The 20718-nt window shown below is 40.2% G+C and overlaps 1 long non-coding RNA gene across 2 annotated transcripts in view; it reads right to left on the bottom strand.

Moving 5' to 3' along the window:
- LOC125281050 (uncharacterized) overlaps positions 1 to 20718 on the bottom strand; it is a 147561-nt gene that overhangs the window by 6720 nt on the left and 120123 nt on the right. The window contains exons 3-4 of one of the 2 annotated variants that reach the window (XR_008957751.1): positions 20031 to 20198; positions 11380 to 11520 (exon numbers count right to left, since the gene is read on the bottom strand). This is a non-coding gene — a long non-coding RNA (uncharacterized LOC125281050). The remainder of the gene's footprint in view (positions 1 to 11379; positions 11521 to 20030; positions 20199 to 20718) is intronic. The other variant, XR_007188040.2, reaches the window with a different exon arrangement.

The raw sequence follows: 20718 nt of genomic DNA, 5'->3' as shown, positions 1-20718 counted from the left end.
AAAAGATGAGTTTGACGTGAGGATTGTATTGCTTAGGTCAAGTCAGGGGGAAGAAAGGGTGGAGTAAAGACAGGTCTTACAATCATCCTTGAGATAGGTGCTGTAGTCCCGTGGACATGGCAGAGATCCATGCATTTGTTCTGCGGGCACTCGGATTGGGAATGGTGTGTGTACAGAGGTTACAGGTATTTTAATGGCTGAGCAGAGGAAGTCCTTCAGAAATAGGGTCTCTAGTCCAAAATGATCCAGTTTGGAGAATTCCAATGTATCTGAAAAGTTCTTAAAAATTTTTTGGTTGTGTTGGCTGTTGTGAGCAGGCCCATGAGCCAGGATGACCACAGCCCTGAGATGGTGGCAAGCTGTGATAAAATCAATTCAGACATTTTTCTAGGGACAACTGTGGGGTAAGGTGAAAGAATAAATAGATTTGGGCTTTTTATAGGGGTTTTTATTTCTCACAAAGGCATTGAAGGTAATCTCTCCTGTTATCTTGGGAGAGGATTTGGGTTCTTCCCAATCTTGATGAGCATGATTGGTGTTGTGAATGCCCTCACTGCTCTTGCTGATAACAGAACTATCTGTGCAGCCAGCACCTACCAACAAAGAACTATAAAGAGAAGTGTCTTCCCATCCAGATGGCACTAGAAAGGGCCTCTTCTGCACCAATAGTTGCACTTTCATGAAATGATCAATGGAGAATCAATTAACAAATGATTGTTTTCTTGTGAGTGGTAGATACCCTAAAGGGTCAGAACTTGACTCATGAAATTCTTTGAAAACACTAGACTATGGATATCTAGTCATAGAACCTGCAATCTTCATCCAGAATTTTGAAAGCCTATCTCTAGGCATGTGACCAAAAAACATTCTAGAAGAAAAAGACAAGATGTGACCTACCTGGTTTGCATTGGTTGCTATTGCCCTTCCTAGATATGCCCATTTGGTAACATAATCTTCTTTAGATTGCCCATTCCTGACCATAATAGAGTATATCTATTTTCCCCACCATCTGAATTATTTGCTTTTGGAGATAAACTTCAAGGTTTGAAATCCTGTTTCTACAGGATGGTGGAAGTGCTAGTCCTAGGGGCTGGTCCTCTAGTTCAGTCTGAGAAATTGTCCAACACAATGCTGGATGCCAATGTGTCCCAGATTCGGACATCCATGTCCTCCTGAAATAGATGTCAGAGCATGATTTAATTTTGTTCAATGTCTTAGATAAAAAGGAAGGAATTTATAGGTTAGTAATACATGTTTCATATTGGAATGATGAGTGAATATCATGGAAGGCCAGTGACTTCTTATTATGAATTAACAAATGCCAACTGGAATGCCTGAAGAATACTCGAATTCACCTTGAAGTAGACTCTACCTCCTGCAATACCCAGCCTCTCACTGGTTTTATCATATGTCTGGGTATGTGTAGAACAGCCATCTAGGATGGTTTCAATAATGAACTATATGACCACAATGGACACCCATCATACTGCAGCACAAGTACCTGGCGCCTTTTGAAGTTGTACATTAAACAGCTTGCGAGGCTACATGTAATGCCCTTATAAACTTTCTTTGATTCCTGCCTATGGCCTTCTGAACGCCTTGGGCCATCACGAAGGTCATTAACAGAAAACAGAAACAACGGTTTTTCATCAGACTGTTTTAGGTGTTCATCAGGGCCAGAATTACATTCTCCCTAATAGTCACTGTCCTTCTGTCCAAAAGGAAAAGCTCTTTGTTATGAGAAGAGACAAATGGTTTATATAATGGGAGTAATGCCAAGTCCGCTTAAAGTGTTCTGGTAAGAAACTGAAGTTAGGGTCATGTTAAATTAGAAATGAGAATACAAAAGCCAGTAATAAGCTCAACTAAGGGGTGTATCAGGGAGCCTTGGGTGAATATCAGTTCCAAGGGATAATAAAAAAGTAGGGAGGGGTCAACTTGGAAGCAGCAAAAGTTATTATTCCAGAAGGCTGAGATCAGGAAGCAAGTACTGGATGAAGTTTCAGGAGAATGGGACCTCTGATGGGTCAACAAGTCACTCAGATAAATCACTTCTTTCCCTAGGTCTCTTTTTTGTGTTATATTTCGAAAGCATTTTCAGGTGGCAGACATTCCCCAATTTTCTGCCTTTTCTTACCCAGTTTGATTATGCCGCCTGATTTACTATCCACATGACTGTCCACTCTTGCTTTGTGTGTACGGACCTGACACCAGGGCATCTGTGCGTTCCTGTCTCTAGGCATTTTCATTGTCATGACTCAATTTGCAAATGGCACCGTTGTTCACATGGGACAGAAGAGAAGGGCAATCTTAGGATGTTCAAAGGTCTCAGTGGCTCCTAATCCAGTTCTAATGCTTGGTGTTTGATGCAGTTTCCAAGGAGAGCTGTGACACAGGGCATTAATCTACCTCGTGACAGCATGGGGTTTTAATGCATTTTCTGTTTCTGGAGAAAGAGCCTCCTATGGAGGTGGTGAAAGGAGTTATGGCGAAATCAATATCTTCATTTCACTGGGGCACTGACAATTTGTAGCAATGATAAGAGGGATCACCGCACAGGGAGAGCCTGTTGGACAGAATCTAATGTATAACACATATACTTCTGAAAATTGACACAGAGACTTGCTTCTTGTGTTAAAAAAACAAAGGTGAGTGGGCTCCACAGAGACATTATCTTTGCAGAAATATGTAGATAACTTGTAATGCCAACGACATGATTTTGGAGCAATGAGGTTTTCATTATAACTCTGTTTTGCAGAAGTCATGTTAACTCAGAAGATCGATTCCATAAAGCATGTTCAGGAGTCAGTGGAAAATATCCTGACTATACGCTGAGATATCCAAATAAAAAATATGATGCTTGACAGTCTACTAAAGGTACAGACCAACCTAGAAAACCATACACTAAAATGCCGAGAATCAGGCCATTCAGTCTTGACATTGATATTGATGGAGGAGGAAAGTTAGGACACCTTCAAAGGTATTATGGGATGAGAGATGAGTCAGTGTACTAACTAGACCAGACTCTTCAAGCCTTTCTCAACCACAGATATTAGATTTGATGTTAATACCAGTGCTACTAGAAAATTAAATTTAATGGCCAACCACTGATGTACTTTGGTTCTTTTATCTTTTCCTGGGTACCATTGTTCAACTGATTTCTGTGATATTCTAGTGTTATATGTATACTGTTGTAATTAGCAGTGATACTTAAGTATATAGATACTTATGTCTCTATCTGATAACTCCCAAATCGACAGATAAGGGGGATGGATAAATGTATATTTTTAAAGATAATTATTCATTGTTTTGGTTTCTTCATAGCCTCCACAAGCTTGAAATATATACAGGGAAAGCTTCTTTATACCTTACGTGGGTTTATAATCTTGTTATTCAAAAGCATCACTTATCACATTGTATATGCACATAAAAATAAAACAGGAGTGCTTAATTTTTCTGTACTTCCCATGACATTTATTGTTTCTTCTTTTTAATTTTTCCTGACCACCAATGTTAAGGAATAAGAAGGTCCTAATATTAGGGTGTTTTTAAGATTCTTTTTTTCCTGAGTCATAAACAAAAAAAATTTTTTTTTACCATGTCTTTCAGAGATGGTCGCTATTTCTAAAGTAGGGTAAAGACAGAATACATTCAAGATGCAGATATTCAAGAAAATACAGTCTGCTGCAAAATTCCCCAAACTTGTATTCTGTGGAAAACTAGTCTCAAAAGATTTCCATCATCAAATAAGTTTAGAAGATGCTGCATCGTATCTCCCTTCTTGGAGATTTACAGCAGACTTGAGAATATTTAAAGCTTTGGTGAATTCTGTAGAAAAGAAACTGGTTTAACAAAACCCAGCATTTCTTAAACTTACTTGACAATGAAACTCACATTTAAAAATTCATGAAATATCCATTAACATCCTGTTTAATTGTGAAGAACTTGCAAAATTATCCCTTACTCATTGGCAGGATATCCTGTACATGGATTCTTGAACTTTCACACAGATGGTCATTACTGGGAAATGTCCTTGGAGGATGAAGGTAGAAGCAACAATGTGATTCCTTCTATCCTCCACCTTCTTTAATGACTTCATCCTTTTTCATTACCATCTCCATTATTTCATAAAATTGCTGTGAAAAATAACCAACTAAATGGTCATTTGGCTTGTCAAATTAAATGTTGTATGAATGTTCTAATAATAGCGACCATTAATTGAGCACCCACTGCATGGAAGACAATGAAGCACTGGGTCAGACACTTAATATAAACGTTCTGTGTTCCACACAACCACCGGCAGCAGGAGAGACACTGCGTCCTCACATACAGTGTGAGGAGACCCTCTTGGAGAGGTCAGGTATCTTGCCCAAGTTCACTTGCGGCGACAAGATGAAGCCAGCATTACATAACAATCTGTTTTGTCTCCCAAGTCTTTGCATTTTCACTATATCATACTGTCTCTCTAAATAACATGAATTCAGCCAGTCCCAACGAGATAATAAAATATGAAGTGATAAGAAAAATGATGCCAATAATGGTAATTAATAACAATCAGAAAGATATTAAAACTCTACATGTTGTCGCTGGGTAAAATTTATGGTGGTGCAATGTTTTAATAGTATAGAGCCTACTCTCCTTTCTCCCACCTCCACATCCAATTAATCACAAGCTCTGGCTGATTCTTTTATCTCTACAATCCATCCACTGCCACCGACTGCTGCTCAAGTCACCGTCTTATCTGCTCTGCATTTTTACTACAACCGATGCCTACCTGGTCTCCTGGCCTTCCTTCAGTTCATTCTGTGCACTGCAATCACAGTGATATTTCTAAAATGCGGATCTGATGATCCGACTATTCACTATTCAGTCTGAAACCTCTAAGACTTCCCATGGATGATAGGCTAAAGGCTGAACTTCCACGTTTCTGGGATCCATCATCTTCTGGCCCCCATCAATTTTCCAGCTTCAAACTTCACACTCTCCTACCTCCTTCCAGGCCTTAGCAATATCAATATAACAGTCTCACGATTCTAAAATGCACTTTCATTTCATTTCATAACTTTACACCTCTGAAACAAAGATGTGTCTTACGATCAGTGGTTCATCGACTTAAGTGACAGCATTTTTCCTTTCTTGGTGGTATAGAAAGTGAAGGGCTCCCTGACAATTACTAACTTCATAAACTTAGTGGGATGCTGCACTTCGATTCCCTAATGCCTGGCACTTTCTTATTTCACAGAATAGTTCCCTGGCTCTTCCTTCTGCCTGGGGTGCTATTTGAACTCCTCTCCACCACCACACCCTGTCTCAGCTTTCCTGCTGGAAGACATAGGATTCTTCCAGCCTGGCTTAAGGATGCCATGTGCTGCTGCCATAGCTTTACTTTATCACATGTGTGGATGGCGGTTTGAAATGTCCATCATTCTTTGATGCTCCTTCCTTTTCGATGTGAACCCTAATTGCCTTCCCCTTGAGTGTGGGTTCTGTTGAGTGACTGGCTTCTACAGAATAAAACTTAGTAGAAATTACTGTGTGTCATTACCCAGATTAGGTCATAAAAAGACATTGTGTTTTCCTCCTTGTTCTCTCTTGGACTGCTCTCTCTGGGGAGGCTGGCTGCCATGTCATGAAGTCACTCCAGCACCTCTATGGCCTCTATGAAGAGGCCCCATGACAAGGAACTGAGGCCTCCAGCCAAGATCTGTGCAAAGGTGCCATCGTGGAAGCAGATACTTACACTCCAAACAAGCTTTCGCATAACTGCAGCCCGGGCCAACATTTTGCCTGCAGTCTAACGAGAGACCCTGAGCCAGAACCCACCTACCCCAGCTGCTGCCAAATTCCTGACCCACTGAAATTGTGAGACGATAAATGTCAGTTGATTGGAGCCTGGATATTGCGAGTGAGTTGTAACACAGCAATAGATCACACTGAATTGGAATTATTTTTCTTGTTGGATGTCCCCTGGGACTGAAGGGTCCTGGAGGACAGGGTTTTGCACTCTGTTGTGTTACCTCTCTAGTGCCCAACATACTACCTGGGCTGTACTGCAAGCTCAAACAATTGTGTTGAAGGAATGTTTACATGTAAAAGAATTCCGTCCTGGCCAGTGCTTCATTTTAGACAACAAATTTTTCCCTTTGTCACCAGCAAGTATTTGCAAAACTTGACAAACGTGAACATTTACTTGTTTATTTATTCATAGTGCAAGGAAGGAAGGAGTAAGTAATAAAAAAAATGTTTTTCTTTTTCCTTTTTGATACTTATGCTTTATTTTCTCTCCTATAGCCAGAGTAACCATTTAACACTGTTCTGCTCTCCACTCAGAAAACATTCAGTGACTTCCCACTGAATAAAAAGACTACAAAGTCTCTATGACTCAGCCCCTGCCCCTGACCTCACCTCCCACCATTCTCCAGAGACTCCAGTCTTCCTGTTCCTCAAAGACACCAAGCTATTTCCCCCCAAAACCTTTATTCACACTCTTCCCTTTCCCTAAAGTTTTCTGCCTTTAAATTTTGCAAGGATGGATCTATTTTATATAAATCAAATTTATAGATTATGCCAATTATTCAAAAAATCGCCCCATCTAAATTTGCTCTCCACCTAATGAGTGACTATTTGCCCCAATACTCTGATGTGTTTTTTCCCTCTCTGTCAGAAATTATTCTATTCGTTCATTTGTTTTCATTTCCCATTCCTTAACCAGAAGTAAGCCCAGAGAGGGGACAAATTTTGACACTTCTGTTGACCACTGTGCCTCCAAACACCCAAAACACCTTTTCATATGCGGTACATAATAAAAAAACACCTGTTGGGTGAGTGGATAGATGGAAGGGTGAGTGAATAAATGATAGACAAATAGTGAGTGGGAGAGACAGAGAAGTGCAAGGGATGTCCAGAACATGCCGCCTGCCTGTATGTCCCCTGCAATGTTATTGGGGCCGCTATTAAGAGAGAGGTCAGGATTAGGAGAAGGAATTTGTTTTTGACATATTTTATGGGACTTGGCTCCATCTAAGTTGCTTCATGGCCTAGGTGACCTGGTGTGATGAGAGACAGAGAGGGCCATTGCATCACTCATATGAACCTCAGCATGGCTCTACAACTTCAATGAGGGGCAGCTTTGGAAACATCAGAGAGAACTCCTTTGGAGAGAACACCAGGTTTCTGAGGCTGGGCCTTGCCAATAGAGTCAGCAGGGAGAGTCTTCAGGCTCCTTGGAGGGAGGTAGAAATTGATGGGAGTGGGGGATGGGGAGGAACAGCAAGGAAAGTTGAATAGAGAAGGTAAGTCATGGCAAGTCTGGTTGGCAAACTGGTTTGTGAATACATGTGAGCCAGTCTTTTGAGGATCCCCAGGTATATTCTGTAAGGGTGTGGGGAGGGAAATGTCTTAGGGAAGAGACTGGAGGTCCTGTTTTAGGAAAAAAAATAAAGAACAGAAACATGTGCCTTCAAGTTTATCCACAGGCTAACAAATTTGGAAACTACTGTTGTAGAGTACTGAATCGGGAGTCAGAAAATCTGAATTTTAGTTCTGGCTCTTTCACATTCTAGCTGCGTGGTTTGGGGCAAGCTCCATAGTCTTTCCAAATCCTATTTCTTCATGGCAATACAGGAATAATGATATCTACTGGAGGGTACTGTGAGGATCAAATGAGGTTAAATTTAAAAATATATGTGAAATATTTTTGTAAAATATAAAGTACTATTAATAATTCATTAGTTGTCAGAGTCACCTGTGGAAAGATGTGCTTGTCTTATACTGATGTCCTCCAACCCTTAGCTGCTTCTTATTTATTTAACCAGACACCTCAGGAGTCATATTTGTTCTTCTGGATCCTGCCCCTTGGCCAGGATTTGTTGGACTAGGAGTGGACATCTGACCTAAGCTTGTCCAGTCAGATTTTTCTTCCAGGAACTTTAGAATTGGGACCAAATTACTCTAGTTCAGTCTATGTTTGTCTTTTGAATGACAGACACCTAAACTCAGAAGCCATGGCGTGCCATCATAGCTCCACAAATTACTGCAAGGCTAAGAAGGGCAATCAACAGAGAGAAATGATGAAGCAGATTTGTAGAGAGAAGCTACCTGGATTCAGGGTGGATTTGCGATCCCTTGGTCCAGTCTGATTGGATAGATACCTTTGTGTCTGAACTATAACTTCTGTCTTAATTATAAACGGCCCTTTTAAGATAAATACAGTTAGCTCTTGCTCTGTTACAACAAAGAATCCTAACACATTCATACATATATACATAAATGGAGATGTCTAGCTCTGCAATGGAGTGGTAGTTCTGGTTAAAGAGAAAGGGTGCGTTGCAACCTTGAATACATAGAGCTCATTTCATAAGCATGTGGTGTATCTGCTTTGTGAAGTTGTTGTGGAGATTAATATCTGTATGGTGATTTAAAGTTTGCCAAAAGAAGCATTATATGAAGTAAGGTGATAAGTATAATAATACCAATAATAGTAATAACAGTACTTAGTAAAAATCAAAACGGTTTTAAAAACTCTACACATGGCTGGTGTGAAATGTTCAGCAACAGATTATTATAATATGGGTCATCATAGCAGACTTACTTGGCTGTTAGTCATATGATCTAGACAGTACTTTCATATGGTAATATCAGGAGCCATTGCTCCTCTTTCTGCACTCCTCTTACCTTTCTTATTTAAATGAATTCCATCTGTTTGGAAACACTTTTCCTTTCAGAAGCTTGCAGTATGCATGTTAGTAATCAGACAAAAGGAATCTTTTAGTAAAAGAAAATAATAATATTTACTCCTATTATTTTGTCCAGTCATCTTCTGGAATGTTTACAAATGTCCATACTGATCTTTGACTACTATAAATACTTTCAAGTAGGTTGTGGCTTTACTATTTCAAAAAATCTATGTGCTAATGAATTCCTAGGAACATGTTACCAGTGCTATATCTAATTTCCATCTTGCTCCATATAAATCTACTGCACAATTATTGCTCATACATCTGAAACTTGCTCTCTTGGTATGCCTATTGTTTTAGTAACAATAATTGAAAACCAATAACATTTTGTAAAAGAAACTCATATATACATATGTAACTCCACATATGGACACATTTGGTTCTGAGTCTGACAATGGGGAAAAATACATGGAGTCAAGACTGTGTTGAAGGATCTGAGACCTATGTTGATGTAGCATGTATACAAAACTGAGCTTTATGATTTGTAGGGTCAGCATGGATATACATATATATTGTGTGTATGTGTTTATGAATACAGCTAAAGGGCCCTACATTTTATAAGGGCCCTACAAAGTGTACAATTCAGTTGTTCCCCAAATATCTTACAGTGGTACAATTACCTCCTAAAGCCTATTTTGATTAAGAACGTCTTTGATTATAAATGTTTGCACACCTGAGTAGGCTGAGGCTAGCTTCACTGATGCCTGAATTAAGAAATCAAGTATGTATTACAACCTCACAAATTTGTAGGACGATATGTATGAATTAATGAAAAAGTGTGAATTATCTCATTTTATGTAATAAATTACAGTAATTTATTAAATTAGCATTTTTTTCAAGTTTACTTCAATGAGTTATAAATTTAACTGTTAAAAAACCAATTCATTGCCAATGTGAATATGCTAAGATACTTTAAAATATTTCCTTTCTACTTCAGAAATATAGAAATGGTTATATTCATTTTAAAAATGACACCCTTGGTTACATGGTATAAAGACAAGTAACTTGGTCCAGGGTGTCCCTCTCAACAAAAGAACGGGTGTTTCCCATAAAACACTGGGTCTATTCCCATTATTTCATGTAACATTCTATTTATCAGTTTGCATGTCCTTTTCTCCCCAGTGGACTACAAACTTCCTGAGGTTAGGAATGGGTCGTATTTTAATCAGTAGTGCATTGCACAGTGCTTTGCATAGAATATCTGCAACAATAATCATTAACTGAACAAGAGACTGAATGAATCAGTGTGTTTGGCTTTCGAATGACAATATTCATGGATTTTTTTTTCTCAGTGGGGTAAAGGATTATTATTATACACTCTAAAGGGCTCAAGGGGGTTAAGATTCTGCTGGGTAATGAATCACTTAAAATGACTGTCAACATAAATTCTTTAAAATTTTCCCTCAAACAATTGGTTTTCTATTAATTTATGTTTATGGGTCTAGGACCCAGAAAGATTCGTCCCGTGAAGAATGCTAGAGAAACTTAATCAGAAACCTGGAAGAAAGATAAATTTTGGAAGTTGAAGCAAGACCTCATAACCATTCTGTGCTCTCAGGATTTCCATTCCAGAGAGCCCTTACAGTATTCTTGAGTTTTAACAACAGTAGTATTTTGATGGATGAAACATTGCAAAGGATGGTTCTTTAGTGAGCCTGTCTGAGAAGTCCCACGTTGCTACTCTTTGTTGCTCAAAGGGTTGGGAGTACATGACAGAACTTACAAACTTCATTTTCATCAGTTGTTAGTTTTGCAAGAATGGGCTCCTTTTCCTCCTGGGAACATTTACATTTATTCATATCTTTAAGGGCAACCACTAGTAGTTTCCTACAATGACTTTGCACCACCACTTTTTCCAAGCTTTTTTTGTTTTTGATGCTGTTAAGTATCTGAAACTAGAAAAGACTGGTTCAATGTGAACAAACCATCATTTTGCAGCATTTGTTTAACTTCCACAGGCCTGTATCCATCCATAGTTGTGTCTACAGGATGCTAACTTCCCATTGGATTTGGTGACTTTGCATCACCATTAGCATAAGCAGAGGGCAGTTGGAGCAAATGACTGATTCTAGAGGTGGTCTATGTGTTAAATTTGTTGGCTGCAGTCTCTCTTTTGACATGTAGCATCCATTTGTTCATAGGCCTAATAACATCCCAAATAATTGCACCACTGTCAACCTCTACTCCCTTAAAACTAAGAGATAGAAGGTTCCGGAGCTTTACCCTGGAAGTCGAGGTTTTTACTTGGCATTTGAAAAAAGTGACCTGTGTGTTCCCGGTCAAGCTTGATTCTCCAGATCACTTTGTGTGTTCACAAAAACAGCTCTTGAGTTTCAGCTTGAGTCTCTTCACAAGATGACCCAAGTTTCTTTATTGTAGGTTCCTTGGGGATTTTGCCTTTGTAGCTCTTTGAGAGCACTTATCTGCTAGCAGAGAATAAGATAGCAGATCTCCTCAATTCCTCTCTGCCCTTCTAAGGCAGCTAATGAGATCAGAGCTGCTCCGTGTCTTTATCTACCCTTCTAACGTATCACAGGAGATAAGATACCAGGGTTTCCCCCAAAGCAAACCAAAAGGAAGCACAAAGAAACACTGAAGAATGAGAAGACAACACCGGACAGGATAACCCGCGCCTGTACCTTACCTGTTAATTAATCGGAGCCACGATCCAATCATATGTCATGAATAGGAGCACGAAGCAAACGAATTATAGTCACTTCAAATTAGCTCACTCAACAGGCCAGGAGCAAGTTAATTCTTAAGCATTGTATTCAGTCAATTGGCACTGAAACGAGAAGAGGCAGAAACAAATGGTATAGGCTTTGTTAAGGTTGTTAACCTGACCCAAGCTCGTAAGAGTAAATTAAAATTTTCAGTCTTCTCCAATTCTTCAGTCTGGACTAGATACACATTTTCAGATGGAACTTCACTGTCTTACTCTATGGGCTAGTCTCAGATCCGCTACCACTTACTTAGACCATTTACATAAACTTTCTGTGCCCGAGTTTTCTTTTCTGTAAGATGAGGATAGTAATACCAATCTTTATAAGGATAAAGTGTAATAATACATTTAATACATTTATTAAGTCCTCTGTTGATATTGGCTATCATTATTTCTGTATATTCACATTTGAGACACTGAAAAACAGGAGCTTTTCAAATTTTTACATCATTCTTTGCAGAGGTTGGTCTTCAATCAGGGATGGGCACTCTCCTGTCCATGTTTAATGCACAGCAATAAATTTTCATGAGTTAACATCAGCATCAACCTATATGGCATTTATTTTTTCTACTATATTAAAATTATATGTTTGTTATTATTTTACAATCTTTTCCTCCTTTTCCTTTGTATAATTGATACTGGTATTTTACCCTCTTGGTAAGGAAAAAAAAATGTTGATCCTTGCATTTCTGTACTTTGGTAATTCCTCTGAGAGCCATGGCCCTGATTTCCCTTCTGCAAAGTGCCATCTGTGTGCAGGGGATCTTTTGTTGGCTCCTTCTGTGATTCACTGTGGCTCCTTATTATTGCAACTGGGATGGTCTTTTCTCTCTCTCTCTCTCTCTCTTTCCTAATAAGAAGCAGAACCAACACGACTGGGATCACTTTGAACACTGGCATTTCTTCTGAATACAGTTCTAACTAGATTTGTATTTTTATGCTGTGGGTGGAAATGCCAGATAAGAAGAAACAGATGAAGACAGATGAAAGGAAGAGATGGAATGAGGAGGTCAGTTATTTGGATTTCCTTAGGTGGGACATTTGTTGCAGAAATGGCAACCAGCTCTTAAAAAAAATACACTGGCGTTCAGTACCATTAACAATAGATAAAGAAAGGAGGCAAGTAGCTCCGTGGCGTTAATCTCACCCCTCACAAATAATGGCACCAGTGACATTTGACCATGTGACAGATGAGTGAGTGGAGAGCCCTGGGACTGTGATAGTGACAGTTTTCTTTTTCTACCCTTGTAAATTATTCAGCATTGGCACAGCACTGGGAAAACACAAACCTGAGAAAGGGTAAGGGAGAAAAGGAATTCTATTGCAAATGAGAATGGCTGCTGACAAGTCCATTAAAAAACAACCACCCAACATTCAAGCTGCGTCTGCTGCCTTCCAAATGTCCTTCAAAGGTTCGGTTCACTAACCTCTTTTAGACATGTAAGAAGGAGGCAGAGAAGAGAGGACAGCCCCTGTTAAAAGCATCCCATATTGGTGTCTCTTTCTGAGTGTGTCTGTGTCATTATCAAAGATCGGATGGTACATCTCCTAAGATCACGTGGGTTATTAAAGCCTGATGTCCTAGCCACACATTTCCATCCCAGTAATTGCATTCTGTTGACTGGATGCTCCCTGTTGTTTTTGGTTAGATGTGATTACCTTCTATCCCTTTCTCTCTGCTGTGTTAAAGCTGTCACCCCAGTAGAGGCTGTTTTTCTGAATGTGGTTATAAAATTTCACAGACAAGTTGTAAAAATGCCATGGGGGAAAAATGCCATGGCACACTTAAAAAAAAAAAAAGTTGAAATATATTATTGTTTTTCAAGGAACTTAATTATTTCTCTTTTCTCCACTTGGGAAGGAGGCAGGGTAACCTCCCCATCTAAGTACCCCCAGCCCAAATGGGGACCCAGTGAGAGCTCTTGAAATGAGGCTGTGAACGAGAATTCTAACACTGAGCCAGACCAGTTGCTCTGCCTCAACCTTCTCTCCCAGGAACATCTGCTGTGCAGCTGGAAGCTGAGGAACTGATGTTTTTACATTGACTGTCCAGCAAGGGGGGCTAGAAACTACAATTCCATTCCTCTTGGAGGCTAGTCCCCTCTGATATATCCTGCCAGAGAAAAATCACTGGTAACATCTTGTATTTCTATAATAGATTTTATGTGACATTTTCAAAATATTTTACATTAATGTATGAAGCTTCCCTTGGTAAGGTATAATAAGTGAGCACTTCATCTCCATTTTCTGGAAGGGTAAAATGATACAACAGCAGGCTCGGTGAGGAATAAATCTGCTGCAGCATCGTGGATGGCCCCCAGATGTTCTTTCCTCTGCCCCCTCCTCCCCACAGCTCAAACACTGCTTGTCCATAGTTTTCTCTCTACAACAATGGTATGATTTTCAAAGTGTGTCCTTTATCAGCCCTTTCCTGCCAGGAAATAATGCTAGAGTGTAGTAGGAACATCACAGGAGGTCGCATGGTTTCATTTATGGAGTCTTGGTGATTAAATGGTGGCCTTTCCACCCTTCCTAAGTGGCCGGCATCTTATTTTAGGCTAATGTGTCTCTCTTGAGTCCCACTAGAGGTGCATATCACTAATCTGGGATAGCATGGGTCTGAAATGTAAACCCCCTGAGGTTTCATCTTTTAAATTTCATTTGCACTACCTACTTCCCACTTCCTCCCCACTCACCCCCACACACTCACACTCTCCAACTTTGCCCCTAAATAGCCTAAACAGATTCCACTTAGATCTACAGAAAAACGTCATTATTTCCTTAATGCTGGAACAGGTTAAGCAAGCAGATGTGAAATTCCTTTTCTGATAAGCTAGGTCTACCCAAAGGCAAGCTGCTGGACCAAATGATCCGGAAATAGAGGCAAAGCAACCTCAAATCTTAATCTATATGTTCGTGACCACGATTGGGGTCCTCAAAGTGAGGCATTTTCTTTAGGTCTATATGAGAAAATATCTCTGCCGAGGTCAACTCCAATAAAACTGATCCTATCATTTCTATCCTCTTACTCTAGATTTCTATTAGGTTCCTACGTGATTGTCGTTTGCCAAGCTCACTATCTAGTGAGCTTGGAAGACAGAGTATGGTTATATGAGAACTGTGTCTGCTTTTTGTAGCATACAGGGTATGACGAAGGAACATTAGCAGCTGATATGCCTGTAGTCATTACTTATTAGAAATCAAAAGCTTTGTTCATTGAGGGTTTATACCTCAGTTGAAAATCGAATGCTCTAGGTTATAACAAGGGTTAATTGCAGTTTCTCTGTCAGAAACTGTGTTGCACTTGGGAAATCTCTCAGTGACTAGGCATGGGCTTAATCTAGACCCCTTGTTCCACTTTGGAAACCCTATTTACTTTGGTGTCTACTGATCAAGAAAATGGAGGATCTTACTTTAAATGATTGGCATATAAGTACTAAAATACATGATAAAAGGTAAATAAGTACATAAATAGAGAGAGATGATTAGGCCATAATGGCAAGTTGCCTGTCCATTCTTACATTTGCTCATTCTATTCCAGCAAACCATTGTAGACCAGATGATGCATTAATTTCACTGAGGGCAACACCATACTCTTGTTTTTCCAATCAAAAGTGAGACAAAGAAAGTGTTTTAGAGAATATCAATTGTATAACTTCTATATAAAGAAAAAAAAGGAAGGTGTGATCTCATTTGACAGATTACATGACTCTGGCATTTATCCTTTTAAATTAGTAAATCGAATTTGAAATTTTCATTATCTAGAAGCTGATGAATCAATCAAATTAAAAAACAAATTCTCCAATTCTGCAAACACAGTTGACTATTTCCTAAATTGAACAACAAACCCTTCATGTGGCTGTCAGTCCTGGCACTGCTGAGAGCCTCACCTTTGTTCTTCCTCAAGTGACTACATAAATCAGGAAGGAACTTGGTTGCTGGGGAGAGTGACACAGGTGGAGAGAGTAATACCAAAAATATTACTCAAACTAACTTCAGAAAATACTTTTCCCTAAAATATAAATGAAAAACAAGTTTTTTACAGGCATATGGATCCAAAATGCACTTCCGTTTTCATTTGAGATTTTATCTGTGTGAGGAAAAGCAGTTCTTCAAGGTGATTCATGGCTATGGAACTTAAAGAGAAATACAGAGTAGAGATGTGGGTAAAGCTTCAGGAACCAGCAGGAAGAGTTCAGTATCTGATCTGCTTGCACAGGTTCACATTTTCTACCAGCTTTGTATTTTTATGAGGTTTGAGAATTGGGACACTGTCCCTGCTCTGAATGGGTGGTGTCCCTCATCAGAGGTTGCATTCAAGAGAAGACAGTCAAAATGGCAGTGGAAGTGGTGTTCCTGCTCCCTGATGTTGTGTAAGGCAGAAGCTGTTTTGGTGGAGATGAGGAAATAGTGTGTGCGTGTGTTGAGGGTGGGAATTAAGATTGAGAAAGAGAAAGAGAAACGCTGAAAATTATATTATCAGTAATTCTGTCATCATTTTTCTATTAGGGTTATATTTTTGGAATGACTTTATAGCTCCATAAAATACTCTAGTTTAACCCAAAGTTACTCTTTTTCAATTTAGCCCTGAATATTTACCTTGGATGGTATGGAATTCCCAAGTTTTAATGTAATGTCTTGATTGGCACTTGGGTCCCTGTGCTATATTGGGGGCTTAACCAAGTCCTCCGGCTACCAGAACTTTGAGGAAGGAATGGATTTAGAACTTCTCACAGGTGGCCTAGACCCTGGGAGTAGGATGGGTAGTTAAAGGCTAGATGCTCTTCTGAGTTGTCTGAGATTCCAAAGAGTGAGAGACATTGCTAATAGGAGAAGGTCTTGGCTGCTGAGGATTCTGGGACAGATGGTTGCTTCCACAGCCAGGAGGGCAATGTCCAGGAATTACTGACAGATTAAGTGCTAACTCCCTCAAGAACATTTCAGAGGCCACATACGGAGTGTGGAGCTTATATAGTATCTGCCTGAAACTAGGCCTCTGCACTTCTCTGACATGCCAAAAGGTCACCCTTGACCTTCCAGTACAGATATTTGCTTCTAACTGTATTCTCATTGAAAAGAAAGAGTTATCATTTCACCATAACAAAATTCATACATTCAGACCTACACTTAGAAGGCTGTGTCCCACCAATTACAAAGAGCCAGACATCTGATTCCCAACTGGAACCACAGGGTCAAGAAAAACTAAATTCAGAGTTACATAAGAAACAATATTTTTTGAATTATATTTTTAAATTCATTAGGTGTGCATAAAATCAAGCTGTGAAATGCAACTGTCAGCTACATGTCATTTGAGCCCTTCTGATGACTCCAGAACTGATCTTAACTCTTCGTATATGAGTTCAGGAGATTTAGCTTCACCCCTTGATTCTCAGCCCTTCATCCTGCTCTTGTCTAAGTCAGTGTCAATGCGGTGTCCCAATTTTGATATTTACGCTGTATCTCAGAACCAGCCTCAATGACACTCATTCAGTTAACTGGATACCTGCTTTGAGCCTGCTTTAGTGACCTGCTTCAGGTGCTTGAACTGACATCCTGTGTCCTCAATTTACATCCTCTCTTTTGTCTTTAGGTTTCGTGTTTCTAAAAGCCTAGTGTGAATTTTGGAATATTAACTATTCCTAGCTCCTCTTTTGATGAGTTTTGCCCAATTACACAGATGCCTCATGTTTTTTTGCTTTTTGGAAATAAAATGAACACAGACAACCCACTTTGGTATATATCTAATCAAAGTTCTTGGAGTTGACATCTGTGGGGTTTGTTTTTTGTTTGTTTTGTCACCCGGAAAACATTTCCCCTTCTTCTAAAAATGGTAGCTTCATCTTCTTCTGGGAGATTGTCTCATTCCAGCTGTTCATTCTGTGTGGGTTTGGGTGATGTTGAGACCATCTTTGCTTCCACAACGAGCAGGTGACCCAATCCAATGAATGTATCCAATTTCCTGGCCAAAATGATTGGTTCGGGTTTGGGAATATGACCCAATTTTAGCCAATAAGAGAAGAGTCAGAACTTTTGTTCAAGTATGAACTTTTGTTCAAGGTATTGCTGAAGGTAGATGTAGGGGAATTCTTTTTCTCTGGACTTGGCACTGGGAGGATGTAGGGTGGGAGATCTTGCCATCTTGCCGCAAGTGGTTTAGGGAGCTAGTCCAAGAATGGAGCAAACAAAGGAATGAATGTAGGACAAGGAATATGGGGATTCTGAGGCCTGTTGACATCATTTGGGTGCCTACATCCCAACCATGACAGAACTACACTACCTCTGGTTTTTTTCAGCTCATTAACTATTTTTGTCCTTGTCAATTTGCACTGAGTTTTCAGACACCTGAAGATCATTGACTACCTCAGGTCTATTTTCCTTATAACTGATAATATGGTGAGAGTCTCTTCCTACAATTGGTATATGGGGCATGGATTTACTATTCAGTCACATCAAAGCTATAGACATAGGATGGAAATGCAAGTCATAGACTGGCCACAATCATTGCAAGATGAATTATCCCAGGCAGTAATGTTCCAGACAGTCTGCTAGAGTAAAACTAAGCAGAGAATCTTTTTTCCTTTGCGTGTTGAGAAACCAGAGCCACTCCTTACCCTACTTCCACTTCCCATAAATGGTATGTCTGGAATAATGGGTAGGGATGGTAGAAAATGTATAACACAGGCCCGCTTTCTCCATTAGACCATGAAAGCTCCTTTAGGAAAAGTGCTCTATCTAGTTTCCTATTGTATTCCAGAAATTAGACCAGTACCTGGCACAGGGCTGGTATTCAATAAGTGTTGGCTGACTGAATAAGCAGAAAATGTGTAAAATAGTGCTGCTTATAGACATAAATTGCTCCATACCCCTCGCCCCCGGTTAATCCTGTAGAAAGGGCCTTACTACTATCAGAGTTGCTCCAGCACCTGGGTGGCATTTGTGTGATATGCTCATCAGTCAAACTCACAACTGCAAGCTAGTTCAGAGGACCCAGGACAGCAAGAATCCAACAAGGTCCGAGTTACACAGAAATGAACTTTCTAAGCCACCCGTATTCACGGAATCCTGGGTGCTGTTGATCTGGGAGGCACTCTCTCTCATTGTGTCAAACACTGATACAATGAACAAATTTCAGAGGCATGGACTGAAGTTAAGTGATGTTTAACTCTCTGTTGTTTGTCTGGCAATGGGAGTCTGAAGGTTTCTTTCTTTTAGGGTCTTGGAACACTCTCAGATATGGTGCTTGTTCCAAATTTAGCCAGCTGCAGGCCATGGGGGCTTAGCATAAAGGAAAAAAGATGAGGACTGCTTATATTTTGTGGAGCAAAGAAGCTCAAGCTTCTGCAAGAGGGATTACCGTGCAGGCACAAGAAGTGTGAGATGAAGTGCAGAAAGACCGTAGCTGGGACTCAGCCTCCAGCTGGAGCTGCGGCTGGCTCCTCGGCGATCAAGCTTTCACGGCAGATCATCCATTAACTTTGTCAAACCAATCATGATGCTCCCTGGGTTATCCACACTGAGAGTGAGGCAGAACTAATTAGGCAAACACAATCTCCAGGCATCCTGAAGACCATAGACCATATAGGGCCTATTAGTTCCCTTTTATCCCACCCACTCTCTCTAGTTTGGATGGTTATATTGAAATAAAGGAGAGCAGAAGTCAGGACGTGTGCAGCTGAGAGATGTGCCAGGGCTGGGACCAGGCCCAGAACTGCTGGGGCTAGGTCCAGGTGTTCAACTAGAAGCCTTTCTTGCTGGGAGGTCAGATGGAATGAAAAGCCAGCTTGAGTTGCTCAAAAAGAAGCGCTGGGTCTTTTTGTGATTGGAGGTCAAGGTGAATGAAAGCAAAGTCTTCCCCCTTGGTTCTCTTTCCTCCTCGTGTGTCCTGGCAGTGAGCATCTAACTAGGGAAAACTTCAGATATATTAGTAGCAACCTAAACAATGGCATTCCTCCAAAGCATGATGAAACCCTAGGGAATCTTCAAAATGCGCATCTTTTCCAGGACTTCAAGTAGTTCCTAGGGCTGGAAAAAGTGCACTTATCCAGCAGACCTGTTCTAAATTACAGAAACTTTCCTTGAAAGGGAGGGTGATCACGGGATTTTTGCGGAGACCTCACTATGCAAACACACATGACCAAAGGGTCTGCTTGGGCTGTCACAGAGGCTGCGCTGGCTCGGCTCGGCATACAGCTGAGACAGGCTGCAAGCCAGTCATGTGAGAGTAGAGGCCGGCAGCAGCTGCAATTACCTTCTGTCAATTCAGTTTGCCACCATGTTACTTACCGTAGAATTTAAAACACTAATAAGAAAAGAAAAGGAAAAAAAAACCAACAACACCTTAACATTCAATGTTCAAACAGAATGTAAAAATTAGGGCAAGAGATTGAGAGAGAGAGATGAGGGAGAGAGAGAGAGAATACTTTTTAAATATGGTTCTAGAAAACCCCAGTGCCATGGCTGAAATACTCTGGGTATACTGTTTCCTCATACGAGCAAATAAACATAAATTGTGAAGGTAAGAGGGTAGAGTCAATGGGGTCACCCTTGACCTTAAACCACATTATTCAAATCACCTGGATTCTTTGCAGAAATTGTGTTAAGAACTGTTGTTTCAATGGTTGACACGACACATGGCTTCTCTTGCATCTTTGAGTACTCTTTCTTAGTCTCATTCTCTGAGTTCCTCTTTTCGCCCATCCGGTTTCAGTCTTCGGCCTCTGTTCTTCTCTCAGATTCTTTCCCTTGGTGAACAAATCCACACACTCATATTTAACTATCTACACCTTTATCTGTTGGTTTTATTTCTGTCTCTAATCTTGTTTTCAAATTATTACCTTCTATCTCTCTAACTGCTTAATGGACATTTCTACCTGAATATTTTACAATTATCTTAAAATCAACATACCTGTGATTAACTTATCATCCTCCTCATCCCAATCCTGGCTCCTCTGATTTCTTTTCTTTCTTTCTTCTTCTTCTTCTTTTTTTTTTTTAAGATTTTATTTATATATTTATTTGAGAGAGAGAGGGAGAGAGAGCATGAGCGAGGGGTGGGGATGGGGGTGTGGGGGTGCCTAGGGGCAGAGGGAGAGGGAGAAGCAGACTCCCTGCTGAACAGGGAGGACGCGGGGTTCTACCCCAGGACTCTGGGATCATGACCTGAGCCTAAGGCAGATGCTTAACTGACTGAGCCACCCAGGCTCCCCTTCTTCTCTGATTTCTAATAATCAGTTTGTAATATTCCTAGCTACCCAGGCTCAA

The sequence above is a fragment of the Ursus arctos genome, unplaced genomic scaffold (assembly GCF_023065955.2).
Source record: "Ursus arctos isolate Adak ecotype North America unplaced genomic scaffold, UrsArc2.0 scaffold_6, whole genome shotgun sequence".
Classification (NCBI taxonomy): Eukaryota; Metazoa; Chordata; class Mammalia; order Carnivora; family Ursidae; genus Ursus; species Ursus arctos.
The sequence above is the reverse complement of the archived record's forward strand: the minus strand, read 5'-3'. Positions and strand labels throughout refer to the sequence as shown.